Source organism: Saccopteryx bilineata, chromosome 7, assembly GCF_036850765.1.
Source record: "Saccopteryx bilineata isolate mSacBil1 chromosome 7, mSacBil1_pri_phased_curated, whole genome shotgun sequence".
Lineage (NCBI taxonomy): Eukaryota > Metazoa > Chordata > Mammalia > Chiroptera > Emballonuridae > Saccopteryx > Saccopteryx bilineata.
The window spans coordinates 84,341,094-84,360,348 of record NC_089496.1 but is presented as its reverse complement, the minus strand read 5'-3'; the positions used below and the strand labels follow the sequence as shown (position 1 = coordinate 84,360,348).

Genomic DNA, 19,255 nt, shown 5'->3' with positions numbered 1-19,255 from the left:
ATCAATAAATAAAAATTAAAAAATAAAACAACAAAACACATATAGAGCCTGTCTGATGGTAGGGCAGTATAAGGTGTCGACCTGGGACACTGAAGTTCCAGATTCAAAACCCCAAGGTCCCAGCTTGAGTGCAGGCTCACCAGCTTGAGCATAGGATCACAGAAATGACCCCATGGTCACTGGCTTGAGCCCAAGGCCACTCACTTGAGCAAGGGGTCCCTGGCTCTGCTGGATCCCCTGGTCAAGGCACATATAAGAAGCCATCAATGGCCTGACCTGTGGTGGCACAGTGGATAAAACGTTGACCTGGAATGCTGAGGTCGCCGGTTCAAAACCCTGGGCTTGCCTGGTCAAGGCACATATGGGAGTTGAAGCTTCCAGCTCCTCCCCCATGTTCTCTCTCTCTCTCTCTAATAAAAATAAATAAATAAATAAAATCTAAAAAAAAAAAGAAGCCATCAATGAACAACTAAAGTGCCACATCCTTCTCCCTTCCTGTCTGTCTGTCTCTCTCTCTCAAAACAAAAAACAAAAAACCCAACCAAACAACAACAACAACAAAAAACAAACAAATGAACAAACAAAACCATAGAGAGCTTGGCCTGTGGTAGTGCAGTGGATAGAGTGTTGATCTAAATCCAGTCTTTGGTTGAAAGGTAAGCTGCATGTGCACAGGAAAACATACATCAAGGCCTGGGAGAAAACAGCTACTTGTGGGTTGTAAGAACAGAGATCCTTGGAGTCACAGAATACTGGGAGATACTAGAGTTCTGACAAGAAAAAGTAGAGAGAACTTGATGTTTCCTCTGGGGCTTGAGTTTGGGTCCCAAAAGTTTCATGCCTTAGGAACAGGGCTGTTTTAATTGTTGAATAAGGGAACTCTAGGCTCACCCTAAAAAAGTAAAAAACAAATCTCTGACAAGATCTGGCTAATCCAAATTAAATTAACTGACTTCCAGGGAAAGAAAATAGTTCAGTCTTAACATTTTAAAAAAATTTTATTTAGAAAATTAAATTTAACAGGGTAACATTGATCAATACAAGTACATAAGTTTCAGGTAAACATTTCTATAGCATTTGAACTGTTGATTATGTAGTACCCTCATCACCCAAAGTAAATCATTTTCTTTCTTTCTTTCTTTCTTTATTTTTTTTTTTTTGTTTCTCTGAAGTTGAAAACGGGGAGGCAGTCAGACAGACTCCCGCATGCGCCCGACCGGGATCCACCCAGCACGCCCACCAGGGGGCGATGCTCTGCCCATCTTGGGGTGTTGCTCTGCCGCAATCAGAGCCACTCTAGCGCCTGAGGCAGAGGCCACAGAGCCATCCTCAGCACCTGGGCCATCTTTGCTCCAGTGGAGCCTTGGCTGCAGGAGGGGAAGAGAGAGACAGAGAAGAAGGACAGGGGGAGGGGTGGAGAAGCAGATGGGCGCTCCTCCTGTGTGCCCTGGCCGGGAATTGAACCCAGGACTCCTGCACGCCAGGCCGGCACTCTACCACTGAGCCAACCGGCCAGGGCCAGTAAATCATTTTCTATCACCCTATATTTGTCCCTCTCTATACCCTTTCCCCAAACCTTTCTCATATCCCCCTCCCCCTGGCAACCACTTCACTTTTATCTATGTCCATGAGTCTCAGTTTGCTACCCCACCTATGTGTGAAATCATACAGTTCTTAGTTTCTGTGATTTATTTCACTCAGTATAATGTTCACAAGGTCCATTCATGTTGTCATAAATGTCACTATGTCATCATTTCTTATGGCTGAGTAGTATTCCATTGTATATATGCACCACATCTTCTTTATCCAATCCTCTATTGAGGGACACTTTGGTTTTTTCCATGTCTTGGCCACTGTGAATAATGCTGCAATGAACATGGGAGTGCATGTGTCTTTACATACCAATGTTTTCAAATTTTGGGGGTAGATACCCAGTAAAGGGATTGCTGGGTCATATGGTAGTTCTATTCTTAGTTTATTTTTGTTTTTAGCAAGGGGGGGGCAGGGACAGACAGAAAGGAAGGGAAAGAGATAAGCATCAATTCTTCATTGCAGCACCTTAGTTGTTCATTGATTGCTTTCTCATATGTGCCTCAACTGGGAGACTCCAGCAGAGTGAGTGACCCCTTGCTCAAGTCAGAGACCTTGGACTCAAGTCAGCAACCTTGGGCTTCAAGCCAGTGACCTTTGGGCTCACGCCAGTGACCAAAGGGTCATGTCTATGATCCCACACTCAAGTGGCAACCCCGCGCTCAAGCTGGTGAGTCTGCCCTCTAGCCAGTGACCTCAGGCTTTGGAAGCTGGGTCCTCAGCATCCCAGTTTGATGCTCACTGCACCACAGCCTGGTCAAGCTATTCTTAGTTTTTTGAGGAACCACCATACTTTCTTCCATAATGGTTGTACTGATTTGCATTACCACCAGCAGTGAATGAGGGTTCCTTTTTCTCCATGGCCTCTCCAACACTTGTTATTACCGTGTTATTGATAATAGCCAATCTAACAGATATGAGGTGGTATGTCATTGTAGTTTTGGTTTGCACTTCTCAAATAGCTAGTGAAGATGAGCACCTACTTTTACATATTTTCGTTGGCCATTTGTATGTCCTCTTGGGAGAAGTATCTGTTCAGGGCATCTCCCCATTTATTAGTTGGATTGTTTGCTTGTTTGTTGCTGGGCTTTGTTGAGTTCTTATATATTTTGGATATTAACCCTTTACCGGAGCTGTTGTTTGCAAATATCATCTCCCATTTAGTTGTATGTCTACTTTTTTTTTTTTTTTTGCATTTTTCCAAAGCTGGAAACGGGGAGGCAGTCAGACAGACTCCCGCATGCGCCCAACCAGGATCCACCCGGCATGCCCACCAGGGGGCGATGCTCTGCCCATCTTGGGGCGTTGCTCTGCCGCAATCAGAGCCATTCTAGCGCCTGAGGCAGAGGCCACAGAGCCATCCCCAGCACCCGGGCCATCTTTGCTCCAGTGGAGCCTTGGCTGCGGGAGGGGAAGAGAGAGACAGAGAGGAAGGAGAGGGAGAGGGGTGGAGAAGCAGATGGGCGCTTCTCCTGTGTGCCCTGGCCGGGAATCAAACCCGGGATTCCTGCACACCAGGCCGACGCTCTGGCGTCGGCCAACCAGCCAGGGCCTGCCTACTTGTTTTGTTGTCAACTTATTTTGCTGTGTTAAGTCTTAACATTTTTTGAAGGATGACAGCAAAATCCAGATGCTCTACAATGTAGCATACACAGTGTACAACATTCAATAAAAATTACTAAATGTTGAGGAGGAGAATGTGATAACCATCAGGAGGAAAAGACAAAATATAGAAACATATTCAGAGATGGCAAATATTTTTAAAGGACCTCACAATAGCTATTATAAATTGTGTAAATTCCTTGAGAGTAAAAACATGCTTTTCCCAAGGAAGTAGCCTTGGGTAATGACTGTGAGTATAGGCTCTGGTGTTAAGTAAATACCTGGTTCAAATCTCAGATCTCACATTTTTAATTGTTTAAAAATTTGAAAGGGCCTGACCTGTGGTGGCGAGGTGGATAAAGCATTGACTTGGAATGCTGAGGTTGCCGGTTCAAAACCCTGGGCTTGTCTGGTCAAGGCACATACAACAAGCAATCAATGAACAACTAAAGTGAAGCAACTATGACTTGATGTTTCTTGTTCTCTCCCCTCCTCTCTCTGTAAAATCAATAAATAAAATTTTTAAAAAAATTGAAAGGTAGTTCATTTGAACCCTGGCTTACTTAACCTTAAAATGGTTAAAAGAATATCTTCCTTGAAGAGTTGTTCTATAGGGGGAGTGAGATAATATACAAGGACTGCCTAACACATGAATACGAGCTCTGTATTATTCTAATGCAGCACAAACTGGCTTATTCTAGATGTCCAATATTTTAAGTAAGGAAAGAAATGAATGACTCCAGGGGCCATTATCAAGCCCAGGGGTGCCCATGTCTGGTCTGAATGTTGGAAAACAGGCAAAGTGGGATTAGTATTATATTGTCTAATCCACTCTAGGCATTAAACAACTGGCCAAATGGAGAGGAGGAGAGTGACACCTGTGGTCTAGCCTTTGGGGTTGAGAAGACAGCCAAGAGCATAAGCTGAATCAAGTACTCATACTACAGAGGCCATTTTGGGGAAAACAGAGAGCCAATCATTGCCCCGCCCAGCTTGGAGGCACCTTGTTTATCTGTTGCTCTCTATTACTGATTAACAGCAGGCACCCCTCTTACCACACCCTCTTATTCAAACACAATTAAATTTTAGAATAACATGACTTCAGGAAGAACTGTACAAAGTGCAGCTACCTGGTACGTAGATGGGAGTCGGTGGGATGTAGGCAGTAATGATAGCTGGGAGTCAGAAAATACTTTGTTCCTGTTTACTTTGACAAAGAATCAGATCCAAGTTCTTCCCCTGGAGAGAAAGAACACAAGGAGCCATCAGAACTGGGTGTGGGAATTCATTTAAAATCCCAAATATGGGATCAAAACATAATCATGTGTTTTATGAACCTAAACTTTTTGTGTTACAAACTTTAGCCCTCGTGGAACCTCTTTATACCATGCCCAGGAGATGTCTGAAACTCAGAGGCTTAGTAAGATTGTAGGAAGAGCACAAGAGGGAGATAGGGGTCTTCCATTTTAGTTTGGGCTTTACTGTTAGTTCCCTGAGTATATATCCTGATCTTCTGAGCTTCAGGAGTTGATCAATTAGCTCAGCATTTCCCAGTGTCTCCTCGGGATGTTAAGAAGTGTCGTGGAGCCTGACCAGGCGGTGGCGCAGTGGATAGAGCATCGGACTGGGATGCCGAGGACCCAGGTTCGAGACCCCAAGGTCGCCAGCTTGAGCGTGGGCTCATCTGGTTTGAGCAAAAGCTCACCAGCTTGGACCCAAGGTCACTGGATTGAGCAAGCGGTTACTTGGTCTGCTGAAGGCCCACAGTCAAGGCACATATGAGAAAGCAATCAATAAACAACAAAGGTGTTGCAATGCGCAATGAAAAACTGATGATTGATGCTTCTCATCTCTCCATTCCTGTCTGTCTGTCCCTGTCTATCCCTCTCTCTGACTCTCTCTCTGTCTCTGTAAAAAAAGAAAAAAAAAAAAAAAGTGTCATGGAGCCTGACCAGGCGGTGGCGCAGTGGATAGAGCATCGGACTGGGATGCCAGGACCCAGGTTCGAGACCCCAAGGTCGCCAGCTTGAGCGCGGGCTCATCTGGTTTGAGCAAAGCTCACCAGCTTGGACCCAAGGTCACTGACTCCAGCAAGGGGTTACTCAGTCTGCTGAAGGCCCACAATCAAGGCACATATGAGAAAGCAATCAATGAACAACTAAGGTGTCGCGATGTGCAATGAGAAACTAAGGATTGATGCTTCTCATCTCTCCATTCCTGTCTGTCTGTCCCTGTCTATCCCTCTCTCTGACTCTCTCTCTGTCTCTGAAAAAAAAAAAAAGAAGTGTCATGGAGAAAAGATTTCCAGTAACCCACATTTCCCAAACTGTCATATGTGAACCACTGGTGTTAGATAAAATGACTTTAGGGAGTTCTTGGTTGAAATTAACATTTTTAAAATTCTCTAATTAATTTTGGCAAGTGAACCTAACATTCCATCAATATCAAATGCCCTTTAGAATGTTCCTTTTTAAAGGTGAGTCAATTTAAAGAAAAAGATTAATTCAATAATAGTACAAATGGTCTGTAGGTATGGCAAAAGGCATAGAGGTAGTACACAAATGACTGAAAATTGAGAAAAGTCTTATTAAACCAAATTAAACTGACTTATTTGTTGCAAAATTTCTCAGAGATTTTTGTCATATTGATGAACATTTTGTCTCTCAAGAATGAATTTGGGCCCTGGCCAGGTAGCTCAATTGATTAGAGCTTTAACCCAATATGCCAAGGTTGCAGGTTCAATCCCTGGTCAGAGCACATACAAGAAGCAACCAATGCCTGACCAGGTGGTGGCGCAGTGGATAGAGCATCGGACTAGAATGCGGAAGAACCCAGGTTCGAGACCCCGAGGTCGCCAGCTTGAGCGCGGGCTCATCTGGTTTGAGCAAAAGCTCACCAGCTTGGATCCAAGGTCGCTGGCTCAAGCAAGGGGTTACTCGGTCTGTTGAAGGCCCGTTGTCAAGGCACATATTAGAAAGCAATCATTGAACAACTAAGGAGTCCCAACGAAAAACTGATGATTGATGCTTCTCATCTCTCTCCGTTCCTGTCTGTCCCTATCTATCCCTCTCTCTGCAACAAATAAATAAATACATTTTTAAAAAAGGATTAAAAAATAAAGCAACCAATGAATGCATAAGTGGGTGAAGAACAAATCAATCTCTCTCTTTCAAAGTAAATAAATAAATAAATATTTTTTAAAAAAGGAAGGGATTTGCCTTTTAGCATTTCCTTAACTTGTGTGACTATAAAATTCTCTTTTCTTTAAATAACTATCTTGTTAGGCTTTTTTATTTTTTAATTTTGAGAGAGAGAAACATCAATTTGTTGTTCCACTTATTTATGCATTCATTGGTTGTTTCTTGTATGTGCCCTGACCAGGGATCAAACGTGCAATTTTGGTGTATAGGGATGATGCCCTTGCCAACTGAGTTATCCAGCCAGGCAAGGCATTCCTGTCAGATTCTTTTTTTTTTTTTTTTTTTTTTTTTTTTTGGAGATTTCACATCAGGAAATACTGATAGGAAATGCTGAAGTAGCTTTTAGAGCTGATCTCAGAATCCTGGTTTCTTTTATTCCCTTATGTTTGATGGCAAGTCTTAGAAGAAACAGGAATGGAGTTGGAAATAGACATTTAAGGAGGTTTATATAATGGTTAAAAGCACATTAGCCGGCCCTGGCTGGTTGGCTCAGCAGTAGAGCCTCGGCCTAGCGTGCGGAGGACCCGGGTTCGATTCCCGGCCAGGGCACACAGGAGAAGCGCCCATTTGCTTCTCCACCCCTCCGCTGCGCTTTCTTCTCTGTCTCTCTCTCCCCTCCTGCAGCCAAGGCTCCATTGGAGCAAAGATGGCCCAGGCGCTGGGGATGGCTCTGTGGCCTCTGCCTCAGGCGCTAGAGTGGCTCTGGTTGCAACATGGCAACGCCTAGGATGGGCAGCATCGCCCCCTGGTGGGCAGAGGCCATAGAGCCACCCCCAGCGCCCGGGCCATCTTTGCTCCAATGGAGCCTCGGCTGCGGGAGGGGAAGAGAGAGACAGAGAGGAAGGAGAGGGGGAGGGGTGGAGAAGCAGATGGGCGCTTCTCCTGTGTGCCCTGGCTGGGAATCGAACCCGGGTCTTCTGCACGCCCGGCCGACGCTCTACCACTGAGCCAGCCGGCCAGGGCCATTGGCTGATTCTTGTACATACCCTGACTGGGGATCAAACCCACAACCTTGGCATATTGGGATAATGCCCTACCCAACTGAGCTACTCAGCCAGGCTAACAAGGTTAGTTCTTACCTTTGGCAATGCACCATGGTAATGTAAGATGTTAACAGTAGGTGAAACTTAGGTACTGGGGTCAGGAGTTGTGTCAGTAGACAGTGTATGGATCTATGAGGCCCAGGAGGCAAGACTGATAACATTTCCTACCCACTCTTTCACCTGGTCTGCAGTGTTCATCATGAAAGGACAAGGGCTTAGCTGAATTCAAGAGCAAGAGATTAGTAACCAGTGTCATTGCAATAAATTCAATAAAGAGAAACAGGAAAAAAATCTCAAGAGTTCCTCCTCCCTTCTACTGTGTGAAGACAGAAGAAGGCAGCAGTCTATAAACCAGAAAACAGGAATCTGCCAGCATCTTGATCTTGGACTTCCCAGCCTCCAGAACTGAGATATAAAAGTTGTTTAAACCCTGCCTACTCCCCACCTCCCAAAAAAGAACAAGAGAAATCACAGTCTCTCATCAAATCCGTGCTTAGGCCCTTCCATGTATCTTTGTTGGTAGCAGATTTGGCCCAGGAAGAAGGCCCTGATAACAGTTAAAGGAGGGGCATTTTTCACCCCCATCTCCCGCACTCTGTTCCGGCTACTCAGCATGCTCAGTCACAGCTCAGCCTATACAACATTCCTCAACTACAAATTAAATGTAGGGGCAAAGTCCCCTTGGGGCCAGAGAGGAAGTTTTTCCAAACCGAGGACCTGAGCGTGCTCACCTACCTGAATGCAGAGACCTGCAGGCAATCAGGTTGTGGACATAACATTCTTAGCAGGTGCTGGTGGACAAGGCAGATAGATTGAAAGGAGGAATGTTCCCGTTGAGAGGCTATGGTTCTGTAACTCTGCAAACCCTCCCCAGAGCCTGTGTCTGGGTGATAAATGGGTGGAGTAGAGAGAAGTAAGTATTATACTTACTTCTGTGTGCAGACAGACTGGCATTTATTGCAAGCTTATCACAAAAGTCCACAAGTTATTATATTTCACAACAATTATTGGAGGGATAGAAGGAAAGCAAGACCTAAAAGAAACTGAAAGGAAGATAAGCATCAATAAGAGCAACAAAAAAGCCCTGGCCAGGTTGTTCGGTGGGTAAAATGTTGTCCTAGTGCACCAAGGTCGCAGGTTCAATATCCTGTCAGGACATGTACAGGAAGTAATCAATGGGCACACAACTAAAAAAATGGAACAACTAAGTGGAATGAGTTGATTCTCCCTCCCTCCCTCTCTCTCTCTCTCTCAATGGGGGGGGGGGGGGGCAACAACAACAAAGTGCATTTTATGAAAGGACTCTTAAGCACACTTCTGAGATAATTCTGATCTACCCAAAGTGGTAACACAGAATCTCCCCTTTTCTCACTTAAACAAACAAACAAACAAACAAACAAGGAAAGCAAAAGTTTCCCCACAAGTTCTTTGGGAGACTTTCCCTTGATGTTTCTTTAACCAGAATTGGATATCCACTCCCATCAGCACATCTAGTTGCAAAGGTAGTTGAGAAAGTGGGAAACAAGATAGCTATGGATAGCTCAGACCAGGGGCAAGCTATACCCCTGAGCTAAGAATGGGTTTTACATTTTTGAAGGGTTGTTAAAAAACAAAAGTGAGCAGTCAACAAAGACTATATATATGGCCCACACAATATAAAGTCTTTAGTATCTGATTCTTTCAGGAAAACTTTGCAGATCCCTGGATTAGATCAATATAATTTCCTAAAATGCAGACCTCATCTTATCATTCCCCAGTTTATTTTATTTTTTTCAAAGTTTTTTTAACTTATTTATTCATTTTAGAGAGGAGAGGGAGAGACAGAGAGAGAGAGAGAGAGAGAGAGAGAGAGAGAGAGAGAGAGAGAAGGGGGAGGGAGGAGCAGGAAGCATCAACTCCTATATGTGCCTTGACCAGGCAAGCCCAGGGTTTCGAACCGGCGACCTCAGCATTTCCAGGTCGACGCTTTATCCACTGCGCCACCACAGGTCAGGCCTCATTCCCCAGTTTAAAAATCCTTCCCAGGGATAAAGTGAGCTTTAGCCTTATGTTCAACAAACCCTAGGAAGGTCAGCCTGGTTTTACTGATGTTGCCGATCTCATTTCCAGCTTGTACTCTGGTTCAGCCACACTAGACTACTTCCTTGTATGTTCCTGTATTAGTTTTCTATTGTTCTTGTAAAAAATTGCCACAAATTTAGTGGCTTAAAACAGAACAAAATGTGGCCCTGGCCGGTTGGCTCAGTGGTAGAGCGTCGGCCTGGCGTGCGGAAGTCCCGGGTTCGATTCCCGGCCAGGGCACACAGGAGAGGCGCCCATCTGCTTCTACACCCCTCCCCCTCTCCTTCCTCTCTGTCTCTCTCTTCCCCTCCCACAGCCGAGGCTCCATTGGAGCAAAAGATGGCCCTGGCGCTGGGGATGGCTCCTTGGCCTCTGTCCCAGGCACTAGAGTGGCTCTGGTCACAACAGAGCGACGCCCCGGAAGGGCAGAGCATCGCCCCTGGTGGGCGTGCCGGGTGGATCCTGGTCGGGCGCATGCGGGAGTCTGTCTGACTGCCTCCCCGTTTCCAGCTTCAGAAAAATACAAAACAAACAAACAAACAAACAAAAAAACAGAACAAAATGTACTATCTTATAGTCCTGGAGGTCAGAAGTTCAAAGTGTGTGTGTGTGTGTGTGTGTGTGTGTGTCTGTGTGTGTGTTTTGGGACTAAAATCAAGGGTCAGCAGGGCTGTTTTTTCTTGAGGTTCTAGAGGAGAGCCACTAGAAATGTCCCCTTGCCTTTTCCAGCTTCTAGGACCTGCCTGCATTCCTTGGTCCATGGCCTCTTTTTCTATTTGCAAAGCCAGCAATGAAGCATTTTCAAATCTCTCTCTGGCGCTGACCCATCACCACCTCCCTCTTTTACGTGGGACCCTGTGATTACTTTGGGCCACTCAGATAACCCAGGATAACCATTAATTTAATCACACCTGTAAAACCCCTTTGTCATGTAAGGTAACATATTCACAGATTATGGAGGTTAGCATGTGAACATCTTTCAGGAAGGGCATTCATCTGCCTACCACAGTGCTTCACTCTGTCCAACTGCAATTTTTACTGCTACTGGACAGGGGACCTGGCCCTTCAGGTCTGCCTGGGGCCAGCCAGGAGTGTGTGGGTTCTTGACGTCTGGCAGGAAAAGTTTCAAGAGTCCAGGTAATTTTCAGAGCTTATTAAAGCTGAGGACAGTAAATCAAAGAAGGGTCCAGAAGAGAAGAAATCTTATAGGAAGGAAATGAGACTACATTGGGAAGCTGGGGGGAAAAGAGGGCCCCAGAGAGGTCCAGGGGTTAGCCCTGGATAAGCTGTTCAGTGCTTCCCTGATTGCCAGTCTCGTGAGGACCCTTTAAGTTTAGGAAATATATGCCTGAGAGGGGGGTGCGGGGGGAGGGGTGGAGGAAGAAGAGGGGAAAAGAGAAGAGAGAAAAATGGAAGGGGGGGGGGAAGGGAAAAGAGGAAGAGGGAAAGGAAAGGCGGGGAGTGTTCCCTGGAGGGAGAGTGCGCTGGGTACTTTGTTTTGAGGGTTTTAAAGACTGGGAGTTTAGGGGCGGTCTTAGGGGAAGATCTTGATAGAATATTCATCAGCTTTATGCTGACGTGCCGAAATGAAATTTATTCCTCTGACTTCATCCATTCTTGGGTGTGGTTGGCACAGATGACACTAACTGGATTTCTGTTATCTATCTTCCTGATTAGGTGATTTAAGCTATTTACCCTGTGGTTGAAGAGGAGAAGTGTAAACCCCTACACTTAAGTGTTCTTGGTTAGGGAAGATAGGATTTTGTCATGTACCAGATGGCTGTAATCTGCTTGATTATGTAACTATCTGTCTCAGTTTCCCTATTGCACTTGTCCTGGCTTACTAACCTGTCTCAATATCTTGTTTTATACCTTCTTGCTTCTCCTGTGAGGTTGAATTATTTTAGTCTTTACACTGGAGTCATATTTTACCCAAATATTAGGTCCTACAAGTTAACTACTAAGGCAAAAGACAATATTCTGTTCTATTCTATACCATTCTATTTTTTAAAATGTTGATTATCCTGTAAATTGATCTCACAATCCACTAATGGATCATAATCCATAGTTTGAAAACATTGCCTTAAATCATTCATAAAATATTTATAGTATCTTCTGTAGTTGATATTATCAGTTCCTCTAACTCTCAGTCAGTGTTTCTCTGTGGATCATAATTCTGCAGTTTGTTTCTTGAAGACAAAGCCATTTCAACCCACTTTGTAAGACCATCTGAACACTGCTCTGCATTTCCTGTGATAACACTTATTGTGGCGAATAATCAAGTTGAACCACCTTTCTCTTTTTTTTCAAGCACTTTCAATTGGATTTGCATAAATCAAACTTAACTATGGTTTGAATCTACTTGAATTAGCTTCTTTTAGTTCCAAATATAGAAATAATATGTTTATATCTTTTGACTCTTTAATCTGTTGAAGACATCTGTTTTTTTGTTTTTTTTTTTATCCCTTTGGTATAAGCTTCACATATTATAAACCATCACTATTAAGAGATTGAATATGTGAAAACAGACAATAGCCAGACCATGTATGATGATAGAATTCTGTCCCACTCGCAACTTCTACAGCAGCTGGTCCGAAAAAAATCAGGACTTGATAAATGACTGTCATTTTCTCTATTTCTTTGCTCTACCCGATTTCCAATTCAAGGCCAACCATAGGAAGCCAAATATGCTCCCCAAACTGATCACATAAGATGCCCTGCTTCTACTGAGCCTGATTTCAGCTTCTCTGTGCCAAAAATCTCCAATCCGAGTACACTGAAACCTCATTATTTCATCACAAGCCTTTCCTACCCCCTGACAGGCTTTGAATCACTGCCAAAAGCACGTGATGGTGGGACTCCCCCTAGCTCAAGCAAGCTCTGAATTCTCATTTGGGTAAGTGTTCATTTTCACACTACATTTGTTGCAAATTCTTTTTTACATTTGGTTGTTTATCTTTGATTTTTTTATGTTATGGTTTTGTTTATGATGTTTTTCTTAACGTATATGATTTAAAATTTTATGTAATCAGACCAACTCAACTCCAGTTTGTTTGTTTGTTTGTTTTTTACAGAGACAGAGCGAGAGTCAGAGAGAGGGATAGATAGGGACAGACAGACAGGAACGCAGAGAGATGAGAAGCATCAATCATCAGTTTTTCGTTGTGGCACTTTAGTTGTTCATTGATTGCTTTATCATATGTGCCTTGACTGTGGGGCTACAGCAGACTGAGTAACCCCTTGCTCAAGCCAACAACCTTGGGTCCAAGCTGGTGAGCTTTACTCAAACCAGATGAGCCCGCGCTCAAGCTGGTGAGCTCAGGGGTCTTGAACCTGGGTCCTCCTCATCCCAGTCCGACGCTCTATCCACTGCTCCACCGCCTGGTCAGGCCCAACTCCAGTTTTTTGAGACTTTCCATTGCTCTTTTGCTTGGCAAATCTTTCCCAAAAGATAGTGGTATGAAATTCATGCACTAGCTTCTGCTCCTCCCTCAATCCCACTAAGAGACTATAAGGGGGGGAAAAGGGCACTGACTCTCTTACCTCCCAAAACGGTAATGAAGACAGGTGAAAACCTTTTTCCCATCCAGCTAATTCCCTTTCCTTACTGTAGGGCCAGTAGCTGCGACCATCATCACAGCCACCTCGCTGGTGCAGTTTCTCATTGAATTCGGGCAGATGATAATGAAATTGCAGAGCCAAGAACTGGTGGGCCATTTGACCTTTAATCCTAGCTCCCACCGGCAAGCCAGTAAATACACACAGCAGGAAAACACTTCCCTTTCTATTCAGGGCTCCCAAAGCCACTGACTCATCAGAGTTTTCCTGGAATCAAAGGCTCCCACCTCACCAGTTCAGCGGAGCTTACAAAGCCCCTCACCTCTGTTCCCCTTCAGCTCCCTGCCGTCTTGCTTTCTTCCTCTCTGCCACCATAAAGCCTCTCTCCCTGCAACAACGTGGTCTTCTTTCTCACTCCAAAATGGCCTCCTAGCTCTTCCTTTTAAAAGTTTTTGGTGAGAAAGCCCTTCTCCAGCACACATTAGCATAACCAAGTCCCTTTCCAAGCAGGAAGGTAATCAGCCGCGCCACGTGGGCAGCAGCCGTCTTTAACAATAAAAGTGAGCAAAACCAAATAACACAAATTTTATAAACTTTTTGCCCAACACTTACCCCTAGAATAAGGGCAGCCAGGATTATGTTTTCAAGGCAGGAGAAGGGCTGTCTCTTGCCTGAACAATAATATCAATGTCACCAGTTATGCTGGCAGCAAAACAGCACCAGTTGTTCCAGTGAAGCTGGACCTCAGTTCTTGACATTGGCAAAGAAAGAATTCAGAGCCAGAAACTCAAATTATAAAAGAAAGTTTGTTTAGGAAGTTATAGAGATAGTAAAAGTGAGGCAATGTAAGTTCAGGAAACAAATTACGGAGGCAGAAAAAGAGCCCTTGGCGCTTAGCAGAGACAAAGGCAAAGAGGTAAGGCTCCTGGGGGTGGGGGGAGAAGAGGAAGGGAAGAGGAGGCATGGTTGTGCTCCTGAGAGGGGAGTGTGCTTTGTGTTCCTCATCCTGAGGGTTTTAAAGGTTGGGAGTTTAAGGGAGGTCTTAGGGGAAGATCTCAATATGTACCAATGAGATTTTTTTTTTTTTTTTTTTTTTGTATTTTTCTGAAGCTAGAAACGGGGAGAGACAGTCAGACAGACTCCCGCATGCGCCCGACCGGGATCCACCCGGCACGCCCACCAGGGGCAACGCTCTGCCCACCAGGGGGCGACGCTCTGCCCCTCCGGGGCGTCGCTCTGCTGTGACCAGAGCCACTCTAGCGCCTGGGGCAGAGGCCAAGGAGCCATCCCCAGCGACCGGGTCATCTTTGCTCCAATGGAGCCTTGGCTGCGGGAGGGGAAGAGAGAGACAGAGAGGAAGGAGAGGGGGAGGAGTGGAGAAGCAGATGGGCGCTTCTCCTGTGTGCCCTGGCCGCAAATCGAACCCGGGACTTCTGCACGCCAGGCCGACGCTCTACCACTTAGCCAACCAGCCAGGGCCTGTACCAATGAGATTTATTCCTCTGACTTTATCCATCCTTGGGCATGGTTGGCACAAATGGCACTAATTGGATTTCTGTTATCTATCTCCCTGAGTAGGGTGATTTAAGCTATTTACCCTCTGGTTAGGGAGGAGAAGTACAAACCATTTACTTTTTTTTGGTTTTGTTTTGTTTTGTTTACAAACCATTTACTTTTAAGTGTTCTTGGTTAGAGAAGATAGATTTTTGCAATTTACTAGATAGCTGTAAACCGCTTGATTGTTGATCTGTTTTGGTGTTCCTATTCCACTTGTCCACTTATCCTGGCTTACTGGCCTGTCTCAGCAACAATAGCTGATGTTTATTTAGTACTTATTATGTACCAGATGTTGTCTTATATACATGAAAACTCATTTAATTCTCACACTAACTCTATGAAGTAGGCACTATTGTCATTCTCACTTTATAGATAAAAGAACTAAGCCCCAGAAAGGTTAGAAATTGAGCAAATGGTATAGACACTGTGTTTGAACCTAAGTAGTCAGGTGTCATTCTATACTTTTTTTTTTTTAGTTTTTTTTAAAAATTTTATTTCATTTTTTTAAATTTAATTGTTTTTTAGTTTATTCATTTTTAGAGAGAAGAGAGAGAGGAGAGAGAGAGACAGGGGGGAGGAGCTGGAAGCATCAACTCCCATATGTGCCTTGACCAGGCAAGCCCAGGGTTTCGAACCAGCGACCTCAGCATTTCCAGGTCGACGCTTTATCCACTGCGCCACCACAGGTCAGGCCTCATTCTATACTTTTTAAATTATTATTATTGATTGATTTTTAGAGAGGCAGAGAGAGGAAGGGAGAGAGAGAGAAGCATTCCTTTGTTGTTTCACTTAATTGTGTATTCACTGGTTGCTTCCTATATGTGCCATGACTCGGGGTTGAACCCACAACCTAGTGTTTTGGGATGACGCTCTTAACCCATGGGCTAACTGGCCAGGTCCTTAGTCTATACTTTAAAAAAAAATTTTTTTTTTCTGAAGTTGGAAATGGGGAGGTGTTGGGCAGATAAAATGTATTATGCTCACTTTGTTAAAGATAACACGTGAGGCCATCGCCCAGGTGATATTAATGTGTGTTGAGAATCCTTGTAGCCTGGGGCTTGGTTTTGGGATTAAGCCTTTCCTACCCTTTTTGATGTGGGGCAGTACAATCCAATCATGCCTCAGAGAAGTGACTTTGTATTAGAGACTTCCCTATTTTGTATATTGGATTAGAGATTGTGAAGCTACACTATAAAATCGGGGCGGAACGGGAGCTTGGGCTCTTGGTTCCTGAGATTATCATTAGAAGAGCAGAGAAAGGCCACGTGGAGGAGGCCAGGAGAAGCAGCCAAGATGGCGGAGTGCTGAGTGAGATGCCAGTTTGTGTAGAGTTTGTATTTGGGATAAGAAAGGAGATGGGGAACAGAGGTGAATAAGTCTGGTGAGCTAGAAACCTTTGATTCTAGGAAACTCGGATAAGTCAGTGGCTTTGTGAGCACTGAATGTGATTGGGTTTTGGAGCCCAGTGTATATTTTTACTTGCCCGCTGGGTGCAAGCTAGAATTAAAGACTATGGCCCACCAGTTTGTGGCTCCATTGTTTCTTTACCGACTGTCCGAATCCAATGCGAACCTGCATGGGCCTGGAGGCTGCTGTGATGGTGGCCCTGGCCATGGCTCCTGGCTTTACAGGAGGCAGTTAGACAGACTCCCGCATGTGCCCTACCGGGATCCACCCGGCATGCCCACCAGGGGGCGATGCTCTGCCCATCTGGGGCGTTGCTCTGTTGCAACCACAGTCATTCTAGCGTCTGAGACAGAGGCCACAGAGCCATCCCCAGCGCCCGGGCCAACTTTGCTCCAATGGACCCTTGGCTGCGGGAGGGGAAGAGAGAGACAGAGAGGAAGGAGAGGGGGAGGGGTGGAGAAGCAGATGGGCGCTTCTGTGTGCCTGGCCGGGAATCGAACCCGGGACTCCTGCACGCCAGGCCGACGCTCTACCACTGAGCCAACTGGCCAGGGCCTATACTTTTCTTTTTTTAAAAGATTTTATTTATTCATTATAGAGAGGAGAGAGAGAGAGAGAGAAGAGAGAGAGAGAGAGAGAGAAGGGGGGAGGAGCAGGAAGCATCATCTCCCATATGTGCCTTGACCAGGCAATTCCAGGGTTTTGAACCGGCAACCTCAGCGTTTACAGGTTGACGCTTTATCCACTGTGCCATCACAGGTCAGGCAGGGTCTATATGTTTAATAATTGCCTTACTAGGCCCTGGCTGGTTGGTTCAGTGGTGTTAGGTAACCAAAGGAGGGATACACAAGTCCTGGTGAATTCTGTAAGAAGTTTATTTATGCCTCTGAGAACAGATGGACTGCGACCCTAGTGATGTCAGCAGTGAGAGGATGAAAAGCCTCCTTCTATATAGGACTGAGTTGGGTGTATTTCTCACCTCAGGGGGAGAACTTCTGTCACCTGTGGCATTTTAAACAATGGGGGGGGAAGGGTGGTGCTGACTAAGTAAAGAATGTTCAGATAAGTGATGGGGGATGACTGTCAGGATACCCCAGGGTCTGGTGAAGGTAAGATAGCAATCAGGATTGCTCAGGTGGAGAGTCATGGGAACTGCCCTGGCCCCAGGTCACCTAAAGCTCAACCTGGCTAGTTGAGGCTTATTGGTAAGGGCCCCTGACCCGAACCTAATGAGTGGTAGAGCAGGGGTCGGGAAACTTTTTGGCTGAGAGAGCCATGAATGCCATATATTTTAAAATGTAATTCCGTGAGAGCCATACAATGACTGTGTACATTACTCATTATCCAGTAAAATGGTGTTGTCCCGGAGGACAGCTGTGACTGGCTCCAGCCACCTGCAACCATGAACATGAGCGGTAGGAAATGAATGGATTGTAATACATGAGAATGTTTTATATTTTTAATGTTATTTTTTTTTTTAATTAAAGATTTGTCTGCAAGCCAGATGTAGCCATCAAAAAAGCCACATCTGGCTTGCGAGCCATAGGTTCCCGACCCCTGTGGTAGAGTGTCAACCTGGTGTGTCGATGTCCTGGATTTGATCCCCAGTCAGGGCACACAGGAGAAGAGACCACCTGCTTCTCCCCCCCCCTCCTCCTCCTCCCCCCCCCTCCTCCTCCTCCCCCCCTTCCCCTCCTGCAGCCATGGCTCGTTTTTTTTTTGTTTTTTTTTTTTTTTTGTATTTTTCTGAAGCTGGAAACGGGGAGAGACAGTCAGACAGACTCCCGCATGCGCCCTACCGGGATCCACCCGGCACGCCCACCAGGGGCTACGCTCCGCCCACCAGGGGGCGATGCTCTGCCCCTCTGGGGCGTCGCGCTCTGCCGCAACCAGAGCCACTCCAGCGCCTGGGGCAGAGGCCAAGGAGCCATCCCCAGCGCCCGGGCCATCTTTGCTCCAATGGAGCCTTGGCTGCGGGAGGGGAAGAGAGAGACAGAGAGGAAGGAGGGGGTGGGGGTGGAGAAGCAAATGGGCGCTTCCCTATGTGCCCTGGCCGGGAATCGAACCCGGGTCCCCCGCACGCCAGGCCGACGCTCTACCGCTGAGCCAACCGGCCAGGGCCCATGGCTCGTTTTGTTTGAGCACATAAGCCAGGCATTGAGGATGGCTTTGTGGAGCCTCTGCCTCAGGCACTAGAAATAGCTCAGTTGCGAGCATGGCCCCAGATGGGCAGAGAATTGGCCCCAGACAGGCAGAGCATTGGCCCCAGACGGGGGTTGCCGGGTGAATCCTGGTCAGGGCATATGTTGGAGTCTGTCTGTTGGGCAGATAAAATATATTATGCTCACTTTGTTAAAGATGGCGCTGCCCACGTGGCAGCTGTCACCTAGATGATATTAATGTGCGTTGGGGGCAGGCTGTGGGCAGGCAGGATTCTTGTAGCCTGGGGCTTAGTTTTAGGACTAAGCCTTTCCCACCCTTTTTGATGTGGGGTGGTGCAATCCAATCATGCCTCAGATAAGTGACTTTGTATTAGAGACTTCCCTATTTTATATATTGGATTAAAGGTTTTGATTTCTGCTCTATAAAGTGGGGCAGACTGGGAACTTGCTCTCTCGGTTCCTGAGATTAGCATTAGAGGAGAGAGCAGACAACAGAGAGAGGCTACCTGGAGGAGGCCAGGAGAAGTAGCCAAGATGGCGGAGTGTTGAAAAGGAAGCCGGTTTGTGCAGAGAGAAGGAGATGGGGAACAGAGGTGAATAAGGTTGGTGAGGTAGAAACCTTTGATTCTAGGAAACTCAAATAAGTCAGTACCTTTGTGAGCACTGAATGAGTGGGTTTTGGAGCCCAGTGTGTGTTTTTACTTGCCCACCGGGTGCAAGCTAGGATTAAAGCTAAGCCCACCAGTTTTTGGCTCCATTGTTTCATTACTGTCTGTTCGAATCTAATGCGAACCTGCATGGGCCAGGTGGCTGTGATGGTAGCCAAGGACACTGGCTTTACACTGTCTCTCTACCTCTTCTCCTTCTACTTGGAAAAGAAGAAAAAATAAAATTGCCTTACTGTCTCCCTTTTAGAAAAGAACTAACAATACTTACATCAAGAGTTATCCACGGCCCTGGCCGGTTGGCTCAGCGGTAGAGTGTCGGCCTGGCGTGCGGGGGACCTGGGTTCGATTCCCGGCCAGGGCACATAGGAGAAGCGCCCATTTGCTTCTCCACCCCCCCCTTCCTCTCT

The 19,255-nt window shown here is 45.8% G+C and overlaps 1 long non-coding RNA gene across 1 annotated transcript; it reads right to left on the bottom strand.

Moving 5' to 3' along the window:
* Positions 1-1,190: 1,190 nt before the first annotated feature.
* LOC136311092 (uncharacterized) lies at positions 1,191-8,295 on the bottom strand. The gene is made up of 3 exons (XR_010726685.1): positions 8,171-8,295; positions 4,323-4,431; positions 1,191-1,865 (listed from the first exon to the last, which is right to left on the bottom strand). It is a non-coding gene; the product is annotated as an uncharacterized lncRNA (long non-coding RNA).
* Positions 8,296-19,255: the final 10,960 nt, after the last annotated feature.